We start from the raw sequence: 22,977 nt of genomic DNA on the forward strand, positions 1-22,977 counted from the left end.
TGGACTAGTTTGCGATTGAACAGTTTGTGCCCGCCCCTAATATTGCAGCAGGTATCGGGAAGGAAAAGAGGTCTAGTGAGACTTTAGGAATCAGTACTGTTGATGCTATGACTACCACCTGACAGTTAAGTGGGAAGAAAGCAGTGAGGCAAGCAGGGACTGAGGTATTATGGAAAAAATTAGGGGGAAATATTTGGAATGATGTGTTTGGGGTACAACACAACATTGGACAGTGAATTGGACTCAGAATAAAAAAAGACTATTTTCTGATGAGACAGCGGGGGGTGGGGCGAGTCCAGGGGACTGGTCACCCATTGCTAGAAAAAGTACCAATTGGAGAAGCAGAAATCTTCTAACGATGGGTAGAAACAGATGCCTGATGAAAAGTCTGGTGCAGCTCCATTAGAGTGTGTAATTCAGGAAAACCTCAGCCATTGTGTAGCTACATTGTGTGTTGTGTGCTGTTGGTAGGGAAGGTATGAACAGATAAGAGCTTGGGAGGTTGGGGAATCAGGGAAACAGAAATCTATGGAGACACAAAAGGCCAAAGAAGGCATGTGGAGATGAAAAAGAGGTTGCATTTCCTACATAGAATTGAGCAAACTGGACAAATCATTGGCTGCAGGCATCTAATTTAGGAAACAGAATGGAATTTAGAAACCGGAGGACCAGATAAATTAGTTTTTATTTCGTTTGCTCATTGTGCCAATCAATGTTAACTGGTGCTGCTTTCCCCTATTTTGACATATATTGTTTTTTTTTTAAAAAATGTACAAATATGTTTTTAATAGTAGTTTGCCTCCTTCAGCCCCTTCAGGCATGTGTTATCTCACTGCTACACATTCTTCATTGTGCATTCTCTCTCCCCCCCCCCATAACACACACTTTGTGAATGGCATGTTTTGTACTGCAGAAGAAACAATGTCAGCTCTCTGGCCTGTTGCTCATGGAAGTAGTTAGATTACCAGGGTTGTTTGTTGTTGTTTTTTAATATAGGGTCAAATACAGTTAATTGTGGATATAGTTTCATATTAAATTTATATACCTAGAATATGTTTGCAAGGAAGCTCATGATCAATTGACTTAAAATTGTATGAAATGTCCTGCAGCATCAGACCAAAAGTCCATCTAGTTCTTTTTTCTGCTCCAACAGTAGTTAGCCAGATGACCATATAGGTAGGGTATAAAAGCAACATCCTTCCTCCACTATTTGGCATACTGTCTTTAAATCTGGAGGCTCCATTTAGCAATCACACACACACACACCAGCTTTTGCATGGTAGCCTAAGGTAGTGCCAGCATATCAGACATAATAGAAACATCATATAGACACATAAATATATGATCGCAAAACCAGTAAGCAGGAATTTTTTTTTTAATCCATCATAAAGTAGAGAGACTAAAAATATGCAGAAACAGGCCTTAATAAGACAAACAAATGTAAACCACAGCCAAAGGCCTGTGTAAAAAGGAGAGTTGACAGGTGCTTATGAAAGGCCAGGAAGAAGGAAAGTGAGTGGACCTCTCTCAGGAAGGCATTAATAGTTTGGGGGCAACAGCTGAGAAGGCCCTGCCCTGTCTCATATGCAAGACAATCAAGCCTCAGCCAGTGTTGGCACATGAAGCAGGGTCCTCAGAAGACCTTGTAATATCTAAGAGGCCACCTTGACAAGATTCCATTGCAGCCTTGAAGGATTCTATTAAACATGTCATCTGTCTTCTATCAGGGCTGCAAAAATATACAGAAAGGCATTCTCACTGTTGAAACTTTGGAATTGTCATCTTCTAAATATTCACCAATGTCCAGGCCTGTGTATTGTTCAGTATCCTTCCAGGTGTAGTGTCAGGTTCTTTAAAATTCCAACTGGAGGGAGGGAGGGAGGGACAGGAGAGAACAATTACCGTATTTGCCCTAAGGTGTGGCAGTTCCAGGACAAATTTATAACCAATAAGATAAATGAAAATATTACATTTTAAAATCCAGATTGTAGGCATGTACATTTTGAAGTTTACAACTGTGTTTTGATGGCTCTGTTTCATACACAAGGGATCTGCATGATTAATGGCTGCCCTGATTACTTCCATGAGTCAAGGAATGCTTTGTGCATGCAGTGAAGAATTTCACACTCAGAGGCATTTTTCCCATTGTCAAATAGAGTGGGAATCACTACCTCTATTGGAGTATCAGATCCTCTGTGCGAATTTTGAATTGTGCAAAAATATACTGGAAAATTCTGTGGTAGAGCTTGCTAAATCCTAGACTTATAAAGGCTAGTCACATGACTGGAAGGAAGGGAGGGTGGGGAAGTCTGTGCAGAACGTACCTCCCCCCTCCCCCCCGCAACAATCCAGGAAACACTTCTGGGAATGTGGACCACCCTCCCACACTATCTACACTATCCACACTACTACATGCAGTGCGGGTCTGCGGAGGCTGGGACAATGCATCCTAGGCTCCACGTAGCCCACAATGCACCTTGTGACAAGCAATAGCAATAGCACTTACATTTATATACCGCTCTATAGCCGAAGCTCTCTAAGCGGTTTACAATGATTTAGCATATTGCCCCCAACATTCTGGGTACTCATTTTACCGACCTCGGAAGGATGGAAGGCTGAGTCAACCTTGAGCCCCTGGTCAGGATCGAACTTGTAACTTTCTGGTTACAGGGTGGCAGTTTTACCACTGCGCCACCAGGGACAAGCACTGTGCATCGGGGAATACCCCCATTAGACAGGCACTCTAGGTGCCCATCTCTGTGCATGCTCAGGCTGCAAGCAGCCCGAGCACCCACACGACCCTGGTGCTGGGGTTAAGGGTCCCCTCGTGTCCTTAACCCCAGTAAAAGACTGGGGTAAAAAGCTGGATCAGGTGAGTGGGCAGTGCTGAGATCCACGTGGGTTAAACTGCACATGAGCAGCCTAACCCAGGCTGGGCTGCCCTAGCCTGGTTTAGGCTGCTTGTGATAAAAGCCTTTTTAATTAGTCTAGAATAAGATTCAGATTAGCTTATTTGTTGCTCACGATCTCTGTCTTCTTCATAATGAGGTGTTTTCTCACATAGCATATAACAACTCTACCTATATCCATATAATAAATAGCATAGACTGCTTGCTAAACCTTTTGCCAGATGTATTAGACCTGGGCATAACTCCTCTCAGTGACCTGACATAAATTAGTATCAAAAAGGATAAATGAATACAGAAGTTATGTATTTGATTTTTATGTTTATATACTATCTTTTGTTCAAATCCTCTAAGGTGGTTTAAAACCATAAAAATCACCTTAAGAGTCATTACACACCTGTGGTTGTATGAGGTCCTCGGGTGACACTGGAGATAAATTTCCCCTCAGAAGTGGGAGGTTACAGGTTAGGGGCAGGTAGCATGAGATGTGTTTGTCCTGGTGGCAGGAGGTGGGGCATCTTCTCACCCTGGTGGATGGGGAGTCTACAGTTCTAGGCCCTTCACAGTGGCATGGGTGGCTTACTGGAAGGACAGTAACAGAAAATATCCCTGTAATGGAGAATATCACTGTCCTTCCATCACTGGAAGGACAGTGATGGAAAATATCCTCTCCCCAGATGTTGGTCAATCTGCTGTTGTCCTCATTCTCCATGCAGGTTTAGTTTTCTTTGACAGTTCACTTGATCACATCAGCTTCTGAGAAATTCTTAAGGGGTTTCCTGTTTTTCTAAACTTACAACTCAGTTTCTTTTCAGCTTGTCTTCCATCTAAAAGCTATGATTCACATCTCCAGCTTAGCTATCTTTTTTTTCTGCCATACTCTGAGATTAATGCCAATCTCTTTAGGAAATGTTCCTCATAACAATCCCAGTATACAGTATGGCTCCAAAAGACTTCCACAATTTGGCTGTGGGAAGCCAGGCTCCCCCTAGCTGCTGCCTACTTCTGCTAGAATGGGCAGAACAAAATAGGTCAAGACACCTTCAAAACATTGTGCCGGCACCTTTAAATCATGACTTGGGTGAGACTTCAAAACCTCCTTCAGTGTGTGAACCCCATTCTTAGTAAGTCTTCAAGTTGCAATCAACTCAAAATAGGGTGCACAGCATGCCTCCACTGCTATGCTACCCTCACTGCAGCCTTCTCTAAGCCTTGGGTGACAAGTGGCAGAAGGTTCACTGCCACAGAGAAAAGGCCCCAAGGCTTCTTCTTGGCTAAAATGAAATTATGTGTAGCCTCTCTTGTATGAAAGTAAGCAATCTACTATGAACTACCTGCTCCCCCTTCCCCACGATGAGGTAGGGGAAATTATCATGAGCTTTTTGACCATTTATATTGAATGCAATGAACATCTGACAGCACAATTCAAATGAATAAGGGGTTTAGGGGGAGGGCTGAAGGGTGACATACATGGCTCTTTTAAATCAATAGTTACAGAGGAGAACTTTTATCATCACTGCATAACAAGTAATTAAACATGTACTAAGTGGTTTTAAAAAATTAGTTGATCACTAGTTGCTAAAACAATATGTCTTTGTCTGCTCAGATTTGACACCTGCCTAGTTTAGCATCCTGTAGAAATCAACAACAGAGGGTTTTCTTAATGATTAAAGATATAGGCTGCATTCACATGTAACACAAAACCAGAGTTGAAGGGACCTCTGGTTAAAATTTGGGTACATCTGAATATGTGCAGCCACAGTTTGAATGGAAAATGGACCCTTGATTCCCCTCCTGGACTCTGATTTGTACCTTCAGTTTCTAGTGAGTTTAACCACCTCTACCTCTGGTTTTGTGGTGCCAGTGTTATGTCCAAATGCAACACTGCAGTCTGGCTCTTTGGCAACCAGAATTGAGGGAGGAAGCTCCTTCCTCACTCTGGCTGTTATTGGCTGCAGGAGCTGTCCTTCAGTCAAGAAGTAAGCCCATGCAGCCAGTTCCTCCTCCTCTCTGCAGTCTTGCTGACTGCAGAGAGGGAGTTCTCAATTATGTCAGAATACGGATGGGAGCGGGAGCGGTTCCGCATTATGTGTGGATGCATACAAAGTCATGCACGACTCTCATCTAGTCCATGCACTGGTTAGGGGTGAACATATATTTCCACACTGCAGTGGAAATAAGATCTATAGGGATGTGCAAAAAATCTGAAAAATCTGAATTCAAATCAAATTTGAATCAATTTGACTTGAAACTGCTTGCACAGAATGGGATTTTTTTCTAATTGATTCAAATTAGGGCAAATTTGAATCAAATTCACATAGTATTCAAGCAAATTAGATTTGAGTTCAGACTAATTCAAATCAATTCAAACAAATCCCCTTCTGTGCAAGCAGTTTTGATTTGAATTGGAATTGGTTCGGTCAAATTTTTTGTACATCCCTAAAAGGCTGTATGGAATATCACAGATATGCATCTACATCAGCACCCTTCCTGGTCTTCCAAAGGGAGCCACAAGCAGAAGCTGCTAAGCTACTACTTCATCCTGCCTGGATGAGAGAACAAGGATTTATTTGGCTTGCTTACAACCAATGAGAACTTTGATTAAAAAACCCAAAACTTTGCTAACTGGGTAAAGAAACACCTCTCAAGTGGTGGTTTTCTCATATTTAGTACAGTATGGGAAGAGAAACTGTTCCTGTTCATCCCTGCATAGCATCTTTTCCAGTGGCTATTGCTGGCATCCATCTTGTGTCTTTTTAAAATTGTCAGACTCTTTGGGACAGAGAACCATTTTTGTTTCATTTCTCTGCTATCTATTATATTAATTCTCCTGGGTGTGCCATAGAATGTGCGTCCTGGGTCCCAGCTGATTGGCTGGGCGCCGGCACACCCAGGAGACCAGAGGTGGCAGCAGGCATGGCCGGGGAGGCAAGCGGCAGGCAGGCCCAGCCACGGAGGAAAGCAGCAGTGGTGGCCAGCCCAGCCACAGAGGAGGCACTCGGCACGGCGGCGGGCCCAGTGGCAGAAGCAGCACACAGCCCACTGACGGAGTCGGCACTCAGCCTGGCGGTGGGCCGGCCGCAGAGGCAAGCAGCAGTGGTGGGCCCGGCCGCAGAGGCAGGCAGCAGCAGCGGGCCCATCTGCAGAGGCAGCACTCGGGTCGGCGGTGGGCCCGTCCATAGAGATGGCACTCGGCCCGGCAGCCTGGGCCCAACTGCGGAGATGGCCAGAGACAGGGGAGGAGAGATAACTGCTGGCCCTGATGAGTGCACAGATGCTCTGTGCAGGGTCGGCTAGTATAAACTATTCTGTGAACTTTTTGTTGAAAATCAGTCTATGTATTCTAAATAATTGATTGCATCTCAGTTCGCGTATTACTGTAATTCCCCTTACCGGTCTGGAGATTATAGTATCTCAGCTCATGAGAGTATCTGTGCTATTTGGTTATTTCAGTTTCCTAGCTACACCCAGCCATGCACTGAATACTGTGTGTGTTGTTTTACATTCTACATATTGAAAAGTGCAGGGCGGGGATCGGAATGAAACTGTATTAAGTAGGTCACTATATTGTTTCCCAGAGTTATGGCAAAGGAAGTCTCGATGTGAAGTCTTGTGTGTCTGTGTGCACCGACTGTAGGAGATCCTTGAAAATGTTGTTTACTTTTCCTAACACTCTGGAGGCCCCCTTGTTAAAAAAGAAGAGACTTAAACTTGTTTAGTAAATCTGTTTTGATTGTGCTTCATTAAATGATTTATCATATTGGTAAAAACATTCACAGCATACACTAGAATGCCACCTTGGGAGCTATAAGAGTATATGCTGAGAATGCATATTAGGAGGAATTCCAGAAATCTACATTATCTTAACAAGTCTTAGCCTGCCAGAGGCATTTTTCTCAGTTTCTTCCATTTTTCTGTTTAAAATTGTTGTGTTGTTTTTTTAAAAAAATGCAGCAATTATATCTGGGGGGGAAAACAACACACTAAAGAATAATGATGCATCTGCCTACACAGCATCCAACAGCTAGGATATTCTTGCTTTTTGGATGCAAATTTCTACCTATTCCCTGCCTCTTATGCCTTAGTACTAAATGTCTCCAAGCTGCATTCTATGGAGCACAGAGTAAACAAGGAAATGTGTCTGAGATGGAGCCTCTGCCTGAACTCTGATTCCCTTTTGTATTTTGGTCAGCATTTTCATCCTAGATCAAGATGGGTGAATGTCACAGAGTTAAGGTTTTGCAGATCTTGCACATCTGTGCAGAGGGGAAGGTAAAAGAAAAAGTTGAAGATTGCTTGCGAGAGAACTGATCTTGTTTTTGAAACTGAATTAAAAGCTTTTCCCTTTGTGCTTTATTATGCTTACTTATTTGCTGCAGTTTCTAAAAGCAGCAGTAATGGGATATCTATATACCAAACAACATTAACACTTCAAAAGCCAAACTTGCCAGACCAAATATTCATCTGCATGCTGCACCCATTCAGAAGACTGGACATTTGGGCTGAGTTCCATCAGTGAGGGGAAAAGGCAATGTGTGAACCCACTCAACCCCAACGCTATGTGCTGTTGGCCAACCTCAGTGTTATGTGCTGATTTTCATCTCTGTAAAAATACACATGAAGAACAAGTCTGGAATCCATAATCCAATAGATAAAAAGAGGAGTAGGCAGCCATCTTGCTTGTAGATCTTTTGAAGCTGTGCTATAGGCCTGTGTTTTTGAAGCCCTAACAAGAAGCTGAACCTAATAAAGCCAATATGGAACAGGAGCATAGCCAGGTTGGAGGGGGCCCTGGAACAAAAGTGAAGATGGCCCCCACCCCCCACACACACCTAGGGTTTTTTTCCCAGCCACTCAGTCTATTTTTAATAGAGGTGTGAATTTTGGAATTTTCTTGTTTCGATTTGTATCCAAATCAACACACCCTTGTTTTATTTTGTACGTGAATTTTCTAAATCTGAATCAACCCTGTTTCATTTTGTAGCCGGATTTTCAGAATCTGAATCTGAATAGATTTGGATCATAAAAAGGGTCTCAGGGTAAAAAGGGGGGGTATTGCCCAATGGGTGGAAGTTACCACCCAAATTTCAAAGGAATTGGGCAAAGGGCTGATTTTTTGTGAATTGTTAAGTTTATGTGTCTTTACTATTTCCCCCATATTAAATAGGGTCCAGGGCCAAATGAGTGGGGGTGGATGGTAGAGCCCAATGGATGGAAGCTACCATGGGTGGCACAGTGGTAAAACTGCCGCCCTGTAACCAGAAGGTTGCAAGTTCGATCCTGACCAAGGGCTCAAGGTTGACTCGGCCTTCCATCCTTCCGAGGTCAGTAAAATGAGTACCCAGAATGTTGGGGGGCAATATGCTAAAAAACATTGTAAACCGCTTAGAGAGCTTCCAGCTATAGAGTGGTATATAAATGTAAGTGCTATTGCTATTGCTACCACCCACATTTCAAAGGAACTGGGCAAAGGGCTGATTTTTTTTGTGAATTTCTGAAGTTTACGCATCTTTAAAAATTTTACCATAGGGAATAATGGGGATTCCAGCAAATGTATCACTTCACATTGAGGAGAAAGGGGTCGCCCAGAGCAGAGTGTGGTAGGTGGTAGTACCCAATGGGGGCAAGGAATCTACCAGAATTATTTCAAAGGAATTGGGCATCAGGCTGATTTTTTTGTGATTTGTTGAAGTTTATGTGTCTTTAAGATTTCTCCCATAGGTAATAATGGAGGTTTCAGCAGTCCCATAACTCTACTTGGGGGCACTGGGGTGGCCCAGAGCAAGTAGTGGTGTCGTGCACATAGGATGCCAACCACCCCATACCCACAAGCCCATGGACTACTAGGTTTTGTTGTTTCTGAGGTTTTCAGTGTAGATTATCTGGTAGTATATGAGATTTTCAGTGAAAATCAAGAATTCACTCTCATATGCTACCAGACAATCTACACTCAGAACAAATCAGAAACAACAGAACCCATCACCCCATGGGTTAGCAACCCATGGGGGTGGTTGGCACCCTATATGCACTACACCACCACTCGCTCTGGGCCACCCTGGTGCCCCTTGTTATGGGGCTGCTGAAACCTCCATTATTCCCTATGAGGAAAAATCTTAAAGACGCGTAAACTTTAACAAATCACAAATAATCAGCCCTTTGCCCAATTCCTTTGGAATCTGGGTTGTGCCATGCTGGCAAGCACCCAACCCACACTTCTGCCCCTGAATCCATTCCCAGGCTGTCATGCAGTAGCCATTGTAGGCTGGCAGGCTGGGTTCAGGCTGGCAACAAGGCAGGCATAGGCAATGGCATGGCATCATGGCAACTTGAGGGGCATGCAATGCTGCAAGCTAGTTCTCCCTCTCTCCCTCCCTCTCTCTCTCTTCAATGAGGCAGAAAGGCAGAACGGCGACTACTAACTTGCTGAATCTATTGAAAACCCGTCCTTTAACTCCCCCCACCCTTGCCTCTTCTTCGACCCTTCACCTGGCCAATGTGGGGTCAGTAAAGATTGGCAAGAAGCAAAAGAGCCAATGGGGAACAAGGAGGGAATTGTCAGCAGGTCAGCCCATGCTTTAGGTCACCAATTGGAAGGCTGGAAGGGCAGGAAATTCAAAGAGATGTCAAACACAAAATGGAGACTATTTCAGAGATCGCCACAAAATGGTTGTCCAAAACTTCAAAACGTTTTATAGCCGAAACAGGGACGTTTTGTTTTGTATACAAAACTTTCGGATCTGGAAAATGGATATTTTGTTTTGTCTAGAAAACATCTGAAACGGGCTGTTTTGGGTACAAAACGTTTTGTATCCAAAACGTTTCGCACATCCCTAATTTTTAATGGCTTGTTATGCAGTGATGAGAAAAGTTCTCCTACATATCTATTGATTTAAAAGAGCCATGTGTGTCACCTTTCAGCCCTCCCTCCAAACCCCTTAGTCTTTTGAATGGTTCTGTCAAATGTTCATAACATTCAATAGAAATGCTCAAAAAGCTCATGACACCTGACCCTTGCCTTTGCTCCAGAAGACATATTGAAAAACACAACATTCTTGGCACAGCCTTTCTCTCACTCCTACACAAATATTATCACACACTCTCCACAAATGCGCATATTTCAGACACACACATTTGCATATGTGAATTCCCCTGGCTCACAGTTTTGTTTTGTTTAAAAAATATACCTCCTGGAGAAGGCTCACCATTTTTTAAGCTGAGTTGAGCCCTCCAATCAAAAGCCAGCAGCATACCAGTGAGTCTGAAAGGTGGGAGCATCCCATGCAGAGCACCTGCCTAAGTGGCCCAGCAGCCCCTCTCCTGCTCAACTGTATAGATATGCCCCTGGTATAGAGCCTGAATCAAAGTCAAGGTTCAAAAGACAACACATGAACCTATTTTATGGGTATTCATCTACATAAATTCTCCTTTGAAGGAAAAAGTCTATATTCAAATCAGCTCTTGGTGACTGACATGATGGGCAGCCCTCCGCCAACAGTAGGGACCAGGGCTGAGGTGCAATTTAAAAGATAGCCCTGATGATGCAACTGTGAAAAGACTTTGAAGTAGGGGTGTGCCTTTCATTTCGGATACTAAACATTTTGTGCCCAAAACAGGCCATTTCGGCTGTTTTGTAGCCGAAACAAAACACCCAATGCTCAAAACAGAAAATGTTGTAGCTGAAAAAAAGTCCCTGTTTCGGATACAAAATATTTTGTTGTTTGGGCTGTTTTGGAACTCCATTTCACAATCATGAAAAGTCTTTCTCCTTCAGTCTCCATTTTGAGTTTTGACATCTGTTTGAATTTCCAGCCCTTCCAGCCTGCAGATTGGCCAGCGAAAGCATGGGCTGATCTGCTGGCAATTGCCTCCTTATTCCTTTTAAGGAAATTTAAGGGTAAAATTTACCCTCATTGGCCAGTGGGGCAGTGTGCACAAAGCGTGGGGCAGTGTGCATTTCATTGTTGTTGTTTCACAATGTTGTGTGTAGATCAATTGCATTTCTGGGGAGGATGTGGATGTGCATGACCTTTGGAAATCTGCCTGGTTCTTTGCAAAGCTCTGCTGTTGTTGTCGATGTGTGATGTTGATGTTATTAGGGGTAGATTTGGGGTAGAAAGGGGGCTTTGGAGGCAGAAGCGTGGGTCAGGTGGTGGTGCCTGCTGCCACCCAGATTCCAAAGGAATTAGGAAAAGGGCTGATTTTAAAAGAATTTCTGAAGTTTACATGTCTTTGGGGAAGATTCAGGGCAGAAAGGGGGCCTGAGGGGCAAAACAGTGGGTTGGGTGTCAGTGCCCCAAGGGCTGCCGGTCACTACCCAGATTCCAAAGAAATAGGGCAAAGGGCTGATTTCTTAGGAATTGTTGAAGTTTACGCAATGTTCCCCCCCCCAGGGAATAATGGAGGTTTTAGCAGACCCATAACTCCACCTGGGGGGCACTGGGGTGGCCAGGAGCGAGTGGTGGTGTAGTATACATAGGGTGCCAACCACTGCCATGAGTTGCTAACCCATGGGGTGCTGGGTTCTGTTGTTTCTGAAGTGTTATGTGTGTAGATTATCTGGTAGCACATGAGATTTTCAATGACAAACCATGAATCCACTCTCATATGCTACCAGAGATTCTACACTCAGAACATCTCAGAAACAACAGAACCCAGTACCCCATGGTTAACAACCCATGGGGGTGGTTAGCACCCTATGTGCTCTACACCACCACTCGTTCTGGGCCACCCCGGTGCCCCCAAAGTGCAGTTATGGGGCCACTGAAACCTCCATTATTCCCTATGGGGAAGAACTTTAAAGACGTGTAAACTCTATTAAATCTTTAAAAATCAGCCCTCTGTCCAGTTCCTTTGAAACAATTCTGACAGCTTCCTTGCCCTCACTGGGAACTACCACCCACTCTGCTCTGCTCTGGGCCACCTCCTTTCACTCCCGACATGAAGCTGTACTTTTGCTGAAACCTCCATTTTTCCTATGGGAAAATAAAAAAATCACCCAAAATCAACCCTTTGCCCAATTCCTCTGAAATTTGGGTGGCAGCTTCCACACATGGGGCACTACCACCCCCATCCACTAGTTTTGCCCCAGGGCCATTTTTTTTAATCCAAAATGTTTCAGATTGGGATTTTGAAATTTCAAACAAAGAACCAAATTGGGGTGTTTTGGATCGGCTAATTTTGAACAAAGAACAAAATGGGGGTGTTTTGCATTCAGGCCAAAAACAAAACAGAAAAACAAAACAAAACACACAACCCTACTTTGAAGCACTTTGAAGCTGCAATGCCACTCGTTTCCAGTGGAAAGGAGTGTGGGGCTGCTGCCCAGAAGCAGTTTAAAGTCATTCCACTACAACCTCATCACTACACCATCAACACCCTGGCAGGTCCCTTCTATCAAAAGGGGGCTGCCTGTCATGTTGGCTATCATATCCTGCAAAATAGGTTCATGCAAATAGTCATAGCAATACCATATTTTAGGATCATGTAAAAAAAAATACAAGAAGCGCAGTGCCAAAGTAGACGATTGGATCATCTTTCCTCTTGGAATTAAAGCTTGTCCTCTTTAATCAAGGCTTCCCAGCCTCTTTACAACCTCCCTGGGGAGAAAACATTTTTTAAAAAATTTGCAGACCCATTGCCAGATCTCTTGCATCATTTCCAGCCACCTACACAGCCTTATGAACATATGAACCTTATCCGCTGAACATAGCATCTGATCCAGTCTTTGTCTCTAGTCCCAGGAACGCAGTAACCTTCAAGGCAATATCCTCTTGGTCTTTGCTTCAGCCATCTGAACACCCACAGTTTCATCTCTTCCTCCAGTGCTACTGCCTGTCAGGACTGCAGAAGGTCATTCCAACGCTACTTGTCAGACTATTACATTTATGCAGGTTTATCTGCATAGTGCTTCTTTGACAAAATATAGTCAAATTAGTGATCCATTCATGTGACTTCAAATACAGGGCAGTGTCCAGTTTAGTTAGTCATGACTAAGCATCATTGAAATTAACGAGACAAATTAGTCATGACTGACTTACGACCCATTCATTTCAATGGGACTTAGTCATGAGTAACAGTGGCCACATTTGCACATAATGCAGAACCAGAGTTGCTGGGGCCAGAGGTTGCCAAGAAATTACATTTGAATGCATGCAACTCTGGTTCTGTCTGTAAAGTGACCCACGATTTTGCTCCTCAGACTCCAATTTGAAGTCTCAGTTTGTAGTGGGTTTCACTGCTCATAACCAGGGTTTGAGTCTGGGAGAAAAATGTCCGAATGCAGTATTGGAGGCTGAATTTGGTCTAACTAGAGTTGAGGGAGGAAGCTCCTCCCTCTCTTTGGCCATGATTGGCCATGTGCTTCAAGCAAGAAGGATGCCCACACAGCCAATTCCCCCTTCTCTCTACAGTTCCCTTGACTGCTGACAGGAGAGTGGTGTGGGTTGGGAGTGGAACTGCAGGTTCATTGGACCTGCAGTTCCATGTTCCATGCAAATATGGCCTTAGTCTGGATGCTGCCCACAACCTGAACTTTCTAGGTGTACAGACATGAGCCTCATAGCAGAAATGTCCTTTTCAGATAAGCTTCCTTTTCCAGTTAGTTTACCAGATGTGATGCCTGGTGCTCCTCTCCAGAGGTAGTCCTGGTGATAAGGCTTGATAATAGGAACTGCCAGCCTCACTGTGGGGAAAATGAACAAGGGGAGACATTCCTGGCCTTACCTATAATAGTTGGAAAGCAGTGGTAGTGGCAGAAGGAGGGGTAGCTCAGACAGCAAAATGCAAGCATATGGGGCAAATATCCAGCCAGAAACTCCACATATGCATAGTGATGACAGCGGTGTCCATCACCATCATCTCTCAATGGTTACAGGTAAGGGCAGGAATTCCCTATGTGTCCTGGAGGATAGAACAGCCTAAGATCCAATACATAATATAGAAGCACAATATATTGTACAGTTTTCCTGAACCACCAGTAATATCGTACAATAAACTTGGCCAGTTTTCTGCAACCACTTTTAAAACTGAAATTTCTCTTGATCCTTTCACTGTGTCAAGTATCTGCTAATTCCCCCCACCCACCCCTTCCAAAGAAATACAGAATTCTCTCTCTGTTGACTCTTCCTCTCTTTCAAAGTCTTATATAAATTATCTCATAACTGAATGTGAATCTGATGTTTGCTTTCAGGTCACTTTGGAACCCACAGTGGTGTTACCTGGCAGATCAGGAAACAAAGATGTAAAAATGACTTTATGTGTTGAAACAAGACTACTGAGTGGTAAAAAAAATATATCAAAGATCCTAGCAAAAATTATTAGCAGATAGTTCAGTACATTCTTAGCAGAGATTGTTCTGAAAACTGTATTTTCAAGGTCTCTGACCCCAGTTGATACTATCTGGTAGTAGTGGGAGTAACAGCAAGGCCAGGTATTCTGCCAGCTTCAATACCTAGCATTACAAAGAGAAGGATGGAGGATTATGAGAGAGCCACTGTATTAGCAGATATACCCAGTGTTAAAGCAACTACAGGCTTCAGTTCCCCTTGCATGTAAATATTAAATTCAGTGTTAAACTGGAAGAATGGATTGCTGAAAGAAGACAGGAAGGAAGGAAGGAATTGGTGGCCACTCATGAGGCAATGCACTGGATGTGCAAAGCTGGATGCTGCTGAGTGGTGATTAATGGGGAGGAGGACATATCCTTACTGGAGGGCATCACATGATGGTGGAAACATGGTGGTTACTTGCTCAGCACCATGCAGATTTGTAGCTGCTGCTCTAGGTACTGCTAGGTATTACTAGGCAATCATTCATCTGTCCAGTTTGGCTCGGCCCCAGACCAAAACCTCCCTCCCCCAGTTTGGGGGTTCATTGAACTTTTTTTGGGGGGGTGGAGGTTTTTCTATTTTTTTAACTTACCACCTGCAGGGGGGCATCTCCAAGGTAGCATGGGGGGGTGTCCATGGAGGTTCCCCCAGGCCATGCAGGGTCCAACTGCGCAGGCGTGGCGGCCTCCAAAATGGCCATTGTGCCAGGGAATAAGCCCGGAAAGGTCCAAAGATGCCTAAACCGGGTGATTTTTACAAAAAAAGAAGGCTTGTGGAGGGAGGGGGAACCTCTGCAGACCACTCCCTGCCACCTTGGAGAAGCCCCTTGGAGGGGGTAAGTTAAAAAGAATTTTCCCAAAAAAATGTTCGGCAGAACAACTCCCCCCGAACTGAACCAAACTGGGGTTTTTTAAGAGGGCCAAAACCAAACTGGCCCAGTGCAGTTTGGGTTCGGTTCAAACTCAAACCGAACCAGGCCAGCCGGTTTTGTGCACACCCCTATGTGCTTCGGCAGATACACGATCAGAAAAATGAAGTCAAGGGAATGCTCACTCCCTTAACCTCATTTAAGCAGGAGGTTTCACTGGCAGGTTTGTCACTGTGTAGCCACCGGGATCAGGAGTGATCTCAGTGGTTCACACAAGCATGCCAAACTGGGCTGGTCTCCCTTAGCCCAGTTTTACACACTTGTGGGAATAGCCTCAGTCTTTTGCCTGAAAGCACTGTGTATTCTTTCGGTAGATTTTGTTTCCTATCCTTTCAATCTATGCAATATTGATAAAGTGGAAGAGATTTCTGATAGGATCATTTCTATATTTAGCTACAAACAAGTACAGAACAGGCACAAACAGAGAAGGCACTCCTACACTGGGCCACCAAACAAATGTCTTGTGGAAATATCTCCACGAAGTTAAAAGGTGCTTTTAGAGATTGCTTTCAGGGAGCAGCGGGTACGCTGAGAAGTTTGGCACTTCTCAATGGAGGGCAAAATGGAGTCATTTCAGTTCCAAAGTACATCAGTCTGCTACCATTTCAGGCTAGGAGGAAAGTGTAAAAAGATTTACAGCAAGGTTCAAAGGCTACCTTTGATATATTAAAGATTACATTGAAGGGAGAAACCAGTGTATTTTTTAAAATTGTGGTTAGCCCCTACTAAATGGGCAAAGAAGCCCCATTGAAGTGATGGTTTCCTTATATTTAGTGGTGGGAAGGGACTTTCTTATTCCTCTGAGTATTCCAACTTTTCCATAGCATTTATTGTAGGGATGTGCATGGAACTGGTGGGGGCCGGTTCAAAGGTGGGGGGGGATGGGGCAAAGTGCACTTACACACACACCCCAACGCATTTCCCCAGATCAGCAAGGCGGCAGCATACCTCCAGAAGTGACCGGAAGTAACATCCAGAAGCACATGCTACTTCCGGTCACTTCCGGACCGAAGAGGGGACGGGGCGGCAGGAGGTACGCTGCCACCCCGCCAGTCCGGGTTTCAAGGGAGCACTGAAGGGGGAAATGTGGCAGGAAGGGATAAGTGCATCCTCCCCCATCCTTAAAGGTGTTTCCACCCCTGCATTTGAACCAGTTCGAACATGGGGTTCCAAACCTGTTTGGCGTTCTAGGAATAGAATGCCAAACAGGTTTGTGCACATCCCTAATTTATTGCTGGTATCTCTCTTATGGGCTGGTTCAGATGATTCTTTTCCGGCCCATATGATCAAAACATGAAGAATATGCCTGGTGTTTTTGTGGACATCCTGATGTCTTCCTGGCATGTTTATCATTGCATGGGGGCAATGTAGACCACTGTTCTACGTTCAATATCAGTTATATCAGTTCAAACTTGTATTTGGGTCACATGTAGAGTGGCTATTGGGATGAACTGCCCCTGCTTATATAACAAATAAATTTTCCTGGAGACCATTAGGACTTTTGCAAAAGACATTATGATGTGTGAGCTCTTAATGTGTGCCATTTTTAATTGCAAGGACCAGGAAAGCATAATCTGAATCACTTGTGTGTATCTGTGTCTGTGTCTATGAGGTCCTTTCAGGCCTCATTTCTCTGCTGCATCAACTACTTTGTCAACTTGTTGAAAACAGTATATTAATATTAATTGGCATTATGTGCAATGCAACATTGGGGTTTTTGACCCACCAGGGCTGCTTTGGAAGTGAAAAGCAGACCCAATGGAGTTGCAGAAGCAGGCTGCTGTGCAACAAGTACTGCTGTGCAGCGCGACTTCCATTAGAAACAATGGAAGTCATGTGAGGCAAGTGTCAATGTGCTGTTTTAAATCGTTACACAACAGCCCATCTCTGTGACACCATCGGGTCTGCTTTTCACTTCCACAGCAGTGAAAATCCAATGTGGCATTAACAAAAATATCAACAATGACAATAACAGCAATACTAATTAATTTTCTCAGTGATGGAGGCCACTAGACCACCAATCACATCTGTATATATTTGTAGGAAGGTTTCCTTTGAGTAATCTTCTCCATTTATGCCTATGACATGAAGGACACTACAGATGTTTTAGGGCTAACTTGCCCAAAGTGGAACTGCCAGGGGAAAGCAGGCCATACATAGTTAATACATTCAGCTTTCCCAATATTCAAAATAAGCTTGATGGTGGTGGTTGTTGCTGCTGTTATTTTCTCACCCTTGGCATAAGACAGTCAATCAGCAAATTCAACAACCGTTGTTATGACTGGAGTTCAAAGACACTTAAAAAGAGTGAAGCTAAAAACATCTAGTCCCTCGACTGCAAACTATTTTGGTTTGAACTTTCCCAAAAGCAAATTATAATGTGTGGGGATGAAGCAATCAAGTAATCTTGGAGAAATTAAAATTTCATAAGGCCAGTTAGCATTCTGTCTGAGAGAATCTGATGTGATGATCTGCATTTATCCTGGTTGGAAACATAATTAGTTGAGGCAGAACTCAATAATCATGGTCACACATAAAGTGAACTTGGAAAGGCAATCTATTTTTTTTCCTTTCATAATTTTCAAAATGATTACTTTAATTCCATTGCCACTAGACAGTTGTGTTGTGTAGCTGTGCATTTTAAATGATATAGTGCTATCCCCAGAGCCAGATTTAGCCACGGACCTTGGGGATGATATCCATGGCCTCCTGTCTGGGGGGTGCTCCAAATGTTGGGGGGGCTCCCCAGAGCCCCACCATTGCACCATGTTTGCCCTGCCACTACCCTGCACCCGCTGAGCCACTTAAATCTTTTAAAAACTTGTAACCATCTGCTACTGTGTGGCGGGGATGGCCACTCAAGGAGAGACCAAGGCGGGCAAGGTGGAGGTGGCAGCAAGAGCTCCCTCTCTGAGCCCATCTGTCTCCCAAATGGCAGACGGGGCCATTTTCAGCCCATTTAGGAGCTTTCTGCACATGCATGCACATGCTCAGAGGCCTGAAATGGGCCAAAAAAGGCTCAATCTGCATTTGGGAGGGAGGGAGCTCTTGCTGCTGCCATCTCCCCCGCCTTGGTCTCGCCTCGAGTGCCCATCCCTGCCATGTAGCGGTGGACAGTTAAAAGTTTAAAGAAATTAACTTGCCCCCAAAGCAGAGGGGGGAGGGGCTTCAAAGCCTGACCTCTTCAGGACCGGGCTTCAAAATTACCTAGGCGCATCCCTGGTTTCCCCCTCAACACCTCAAAAGTACCTCAACAAGTAAAAAGGTTTTGCAGCTGAAATTTATAGATGTTGCTCAAATAGAGTCATATATTATGATTGGTTGTTGAAACTCTGCTTTTTTATTCTGTGGTAAGCAATAACACTTAAAGGTGTGTCAAATATCTGATGGTAGGAATGTGCAGAAACTCTCTAAGGATTTTTTTACTGGCCTTCTAGCTATTATTTTAAATCATAGCTCTTAGCACCACAATAATTTCTTCTGGACACTAGAGGCATGGTGAGATCTTATAAGGTCTGTCTTGGTCAGAGTCAGAATTGTTCAGTTGCTGTTGAAGGCTAGTGCCTGTTTGGTTATGTTTTTCAATGTCTCTTTCTCAGTATGTGATGTTTCAATTTCTTAATAAATCTTTATTTGTTTTTTGAACTCAGCCTAATGTCTCCAGATAATTTCTTGGGCTAAACTTCTTTACTACCAGAACATACTCTGCCATGTGAGGGTTTTAATGTTTCTCCTCACACCCCTCAACATTAGCTACCAGTCTTTTAAAAATATTGTTGGTATTGGTATTGTTATACCACTTTTCAACAAAAATATTATGAAGTGATTCATATCGCAGAGAAATTGTGTGTGTGTGGGGGGGGAGTGTGTGTGTGTGTTACATAAAAAACAGAAAGCACTTGGCTTTTCTGGAAAATTCTCAAATATTTCATGTTGGGAGAACCATGAAATTCACTGTGAAATTTGCTTTGCTGCCAATGCTACAGATGTGCAGAACCCCACTGAATATTTTAACTTGTCTTGTAAAACCTCATTTGATTTCTCCTGAAAATTCTCCAATGTTTCTCCTTGAGGAAGTTCCTGAAAGTGATTTTGAAACCCATTGTTCTAAAATTTCCCTGAGAACCTTAGCAGGTAGTAGGACCTGTCACACATGACTGGTGGACTGTGTTCAGCTTGGTAGGTCACAAAATCAGGATGTAGCAGTCCTATTATGAAATTACTTACCACCGTTGCTACTGTTTCTTTGTTTGTTTGCTTATTTATTTTTTATTTTATTTAACTTATTTTTATACCACCCAAAACTTGCATCTTTCAGCGGTTTACAATTAAAATCATTTAAACATTAAAATAATTAACATTAAAATCATTTTAAAACAACATTAAAATATTAAAGTTATAAATCTAATTAAAAGCCTGGGTGAATAAAGGTGTCTTAAGTGCCTTTTTAAAAGTTGCCAGAAATGTGGAGGCTCTTATTTCAACAGGGAGCACATTACAAAATCCAGAGGCAGCAACGGAGAAGGTTCATTCCCAAGTAGCCGCCAGATCAGTTCCTGAGTAGCTGCCAAATGACAAACTCTCCAGATAATCTTAACAGGCAGTGGGCCTCATGGTGAAGAAGACGTTCTCTTAAATACTTAGGGCCTAAGCTGTATAGGGTTTTATAGATAATAACCAGCACCTTGTATTTTGCCCAGAAACATATTGGCAGCCAGTGTAGTTCTTTCAACACAGGGGTACTATGGTCTCTCCAAGATGACCCAGAGACCAACCTGGCTGCCTCTTCGGAACCAACTGCAGTTGCCAGACTACATACAAACAAAGGCAGCCCCACATAGAGTACATTGCAGTAATCCAGCCTAGAGGTTACCTGTACCACCATTTCGAGGTCATTCATCCCAAGAAATGGACGCAGATGGCTTATCAGCCAAAGCTGATAAAAAGAACCTCTGACCACTGCCTCAACCTGGGAGAACAGGGAGAGGTTCTGATCCAGAAGCACCCCCAGACTGCATACCTGTTCCTTCTGGGGGAGCGTGACCCCATCTAGAACTGGAAGATCAAAATGGTCTCCCAAATTACGACCCCACACAATAAGTACCTCCCTCTTATATGGATTCTGCCTCAGTTTGTTAACCCTCATCCAGCCCATTACTGCCTCCAGGCAGGCATTTAGGGAGGTTATGCCCTCTCCTAATGATGTTAACATGGAGAAGTAGATTTGGGTGTCATCAGCATACTGATAGCACCCTGCACCAAATATCCTGATGATGTATCCCAGCGGTTTCATGTAGATGTTAAACAACATAGAAGACAATACAAAGCCCTGAGGGACACCATATGACAGTTCAGATTTTGAACAACAGTACCCCAGGGACACCATCTGGAACCTTCCCGAGAGGTAGGAGTGGAAACACCACAAAACTGCCTCCTACTCACACACCCCTCAGATTCTTCAGAAGGATACTATGGTCGATAGTATCGAAAGCCACCAAGAGGTCCAAAGGACCAACAGAGTCACACTTCCTCTGTCAATTCCCAATTGGAGATCATCCATCAGGCTGACCAAAGCAGTCTCCACCCTATAGCCTTCTCTGGATAATCAGTTTCCTCCAAGACTGTCTGGAGCTGGGAAGCCACCATCATCTCAATTACCTTGCCCAGCCACGGAAGTTTGGAGACAGGCCTGTAGTTGCTCATCTCTGAGGGATCCAAGGTAGGCTTCTTCAGAAGTGGTCTAATAACTGCCTCCTTAAGACAAGGAGGCATCCTGCCTTCCCTCAGAGAAGCATTTGTAATCACTAACAGGCTTTCTACAACAACCGCCCTGCCAGATAATAGAAGCCATATCGGTCAAGGGTCAAGAGGACAGGTGGTGGGCTGCACCATTCCAATCAACTTGTCCACATCCTCAGGAGTTACAAACCGAAACTGATCCAACCTAACCACACAAGAGGAGTCGCTGGTCACCTCCACATCAGACACTGAAGTAATTGTGGAGTCGGAGTCCAAGTTGGCCTGAATATGAGAGATTTTCCCCACAAAAAAATCATTAAACTTGTAACCAGAAGGTTACAAGTTCGATCCTGACCAGGGGCTCAAGGTTGACTCAGCCTTCCATCCTTCCGAGGTCGGTAAAATGAGTACCCAGAATGTTGGGGGCAATATGCTAAATCATTGTAAACCGCTTAGAGAGCTCCGGCTATAAAACGGTATATAAATGTAAGTGCTATTGCTATTGCTATTGCTATTGCTAAACACATCACAGTGGGTAATCAATGATTCCAGATTCTGATTCAAAGGAGGAGCGGCATATACTTGCCCTCTCACAACCCTGAACATCTCTGTCGGACATGAACTTGCAGATGCAATAAGGGTGAAAAAGAAGCACTTCTTTGCCTCATGTATTGCCTGAGCATAGATCTTCAAATGTGATCTATGTTGCAATCTGTTGAATTCGAGTTGTCTTTCTCCATTTGCGCTCCAGTTGTCTACCTCGCTGTTTCAGCCCCTGTAATTCTTCCGTGTAGGAAGTCAAGGGGTCAGTTTTGAGCAGGTCAGAGAGGATGCTTAGGAGATATCATGTCTACTGCCCCAGTGAGTTTGCTGTTCTAGTTCTCCACCAGGGCATCAGCAGTATAGACGGCAGAGCCAACACTAAATCCCTCAAAGCCTTCTTGAAATCCTATGGGATCCAATAACCTTCTCGGGTGGACCATCCTAATAGGTTCCTTGCCCCTGTGAAGGTGGGAAGTGATTGTGAGTCCAACCTTAACCAGATGGTGGTCCATCCATAACAATGGAGAAATCACAGGAGTCCCCACCCACAGAACACCACCCTGATCAGAGTGAAAGACCAAATCAAGTGTGTAACCAGCAATGTGAGCTGGTCCTGAGACCACCTGGGATAGGCCCATAGTTGGCATGGCCGCTATGAACTCCTGAGCTGTCCTGGACAGATGGTCTCAAAGTGGACATTGGAGTCCCCCACCACCACAAGCCTGGGGGACTCCAACACCAAGCCCGAGGCCAAGCAATGCTAATCTATTTTATTATTTGAGCTAGGGGTGTGGGGAGAGATCTGTGCACCAAACATGCTATTTTGAATGGAGTTTTGGTGTGCTTGCTGATGGCTGACATCTTGATTAAGGAAGCAACACAGTGGGAGAAGTACCATTGCAGCACCAGTGCTTCTGAAGAGTTCCAGATTAACACAGCACCTTTGCTAGTGTGCGTGAGTGAATTTCAGTAACCTCCCTTTAACCTGGAAGCCCTCTGGGAGACCTTCAGAGACATATCTTCAGGTGGCACTTGGGAAAGAAGTGCTTCTTGGGAAAGAGAAGGTTGTCGAAATTTGCCTCCACTGCTGAGCCAGTAATGTAGCTGCATTAGTTACATTTTGCAGAAGCACTGATGCTTCTCCAGGTACACTGATACTTCATTAGTCAGGATGTCAGCCACTATTTCCAAACTCCATCTTTTGAACATTTAATTCTATTGCATGCTATGCAAAGAACACTTATTGTACTGATATGCGCACAGGATGACTAAGTACAACAGGAAACAATTCTGCCACCTTCTAATTAACTCCCAATTGCAGAAAGCAATAAATGGCCTTGACTTAATGAATTAAATTTGCAGGGAATGTGTAAGTATTTAATTAGCAGCTGACAAAAATGTGATTTAGTGAGGAAATTATAGCTTTCCAAAATATCAGTATTTTTAGCAATAAATTGTTATCTTCTTTCCCTAAGATTCTGCTTTTTAAAGAAACAAAAACAAAAAAACCCCTATTTACATGAGTGCCATCTTT

The 22,977-nt window shown here is 43.8% G+C and overlaps 2 long non-coding RNA genes across 3 annotated transcripts in view; both read right to left on the minus strand.

The window, feature by feature from the left end:
- Positions 1–1,359: 1,359 nt before the first annotated feature.
- LOC128322881 (uncharacterized) lies at positions 1,360–7,050 on the minus strand. Its single transcript, XR_008306046.1, has 2 exons — positions 3,304–7,050; positions 1,360–1,864 (listed from the first exon to the last, which is right to left on the minus strand). It is a non-coding gene; the product is annotated as an uncharacterized LOC128322881 (long non-coding RNA).
- Positions 7,051–11,746: 4,696 nt separating this feature from the next.
- Positions 11,747–22,977, minus strand: part of LOC128322880 (uncharacterized) — a 32,457-nt gene continuing 21,226 nt past the window's right edge. Inside the window, exons 3-4 of one of the 2 annotated variants that reach the window (XR_008306044.1) lie at positions 14,241–14,355; positions 11,747–14,122 (exon numbers count right to left, since the gene is read on the minus strand). This is a non-coding gene — a long non-coding RNA (uncharacterized LOC128322880). The remainder of the gene's footprint in view (positions 14,123–14,240; positions 14,356–22,977) is intronic. The other variant, XR_008306045.1, reaches the window with a different exon arrangement.

This window comes from Hemicordylus capensis, chromosome 4 (genome assembly GCF_027244095.1).
Source record: "Hemicordylus capensis ecotype Gifberg chromosome 4, rHemCap1.1.pri, whole genome shotgun sequence".
Classification (NCBI taxonomy): Eukaryota; Metazoa; Chordata; class Lepidosauria; order Squamata; family Cordylidae; genus Hemicordylus; species Hemicordylus capensis.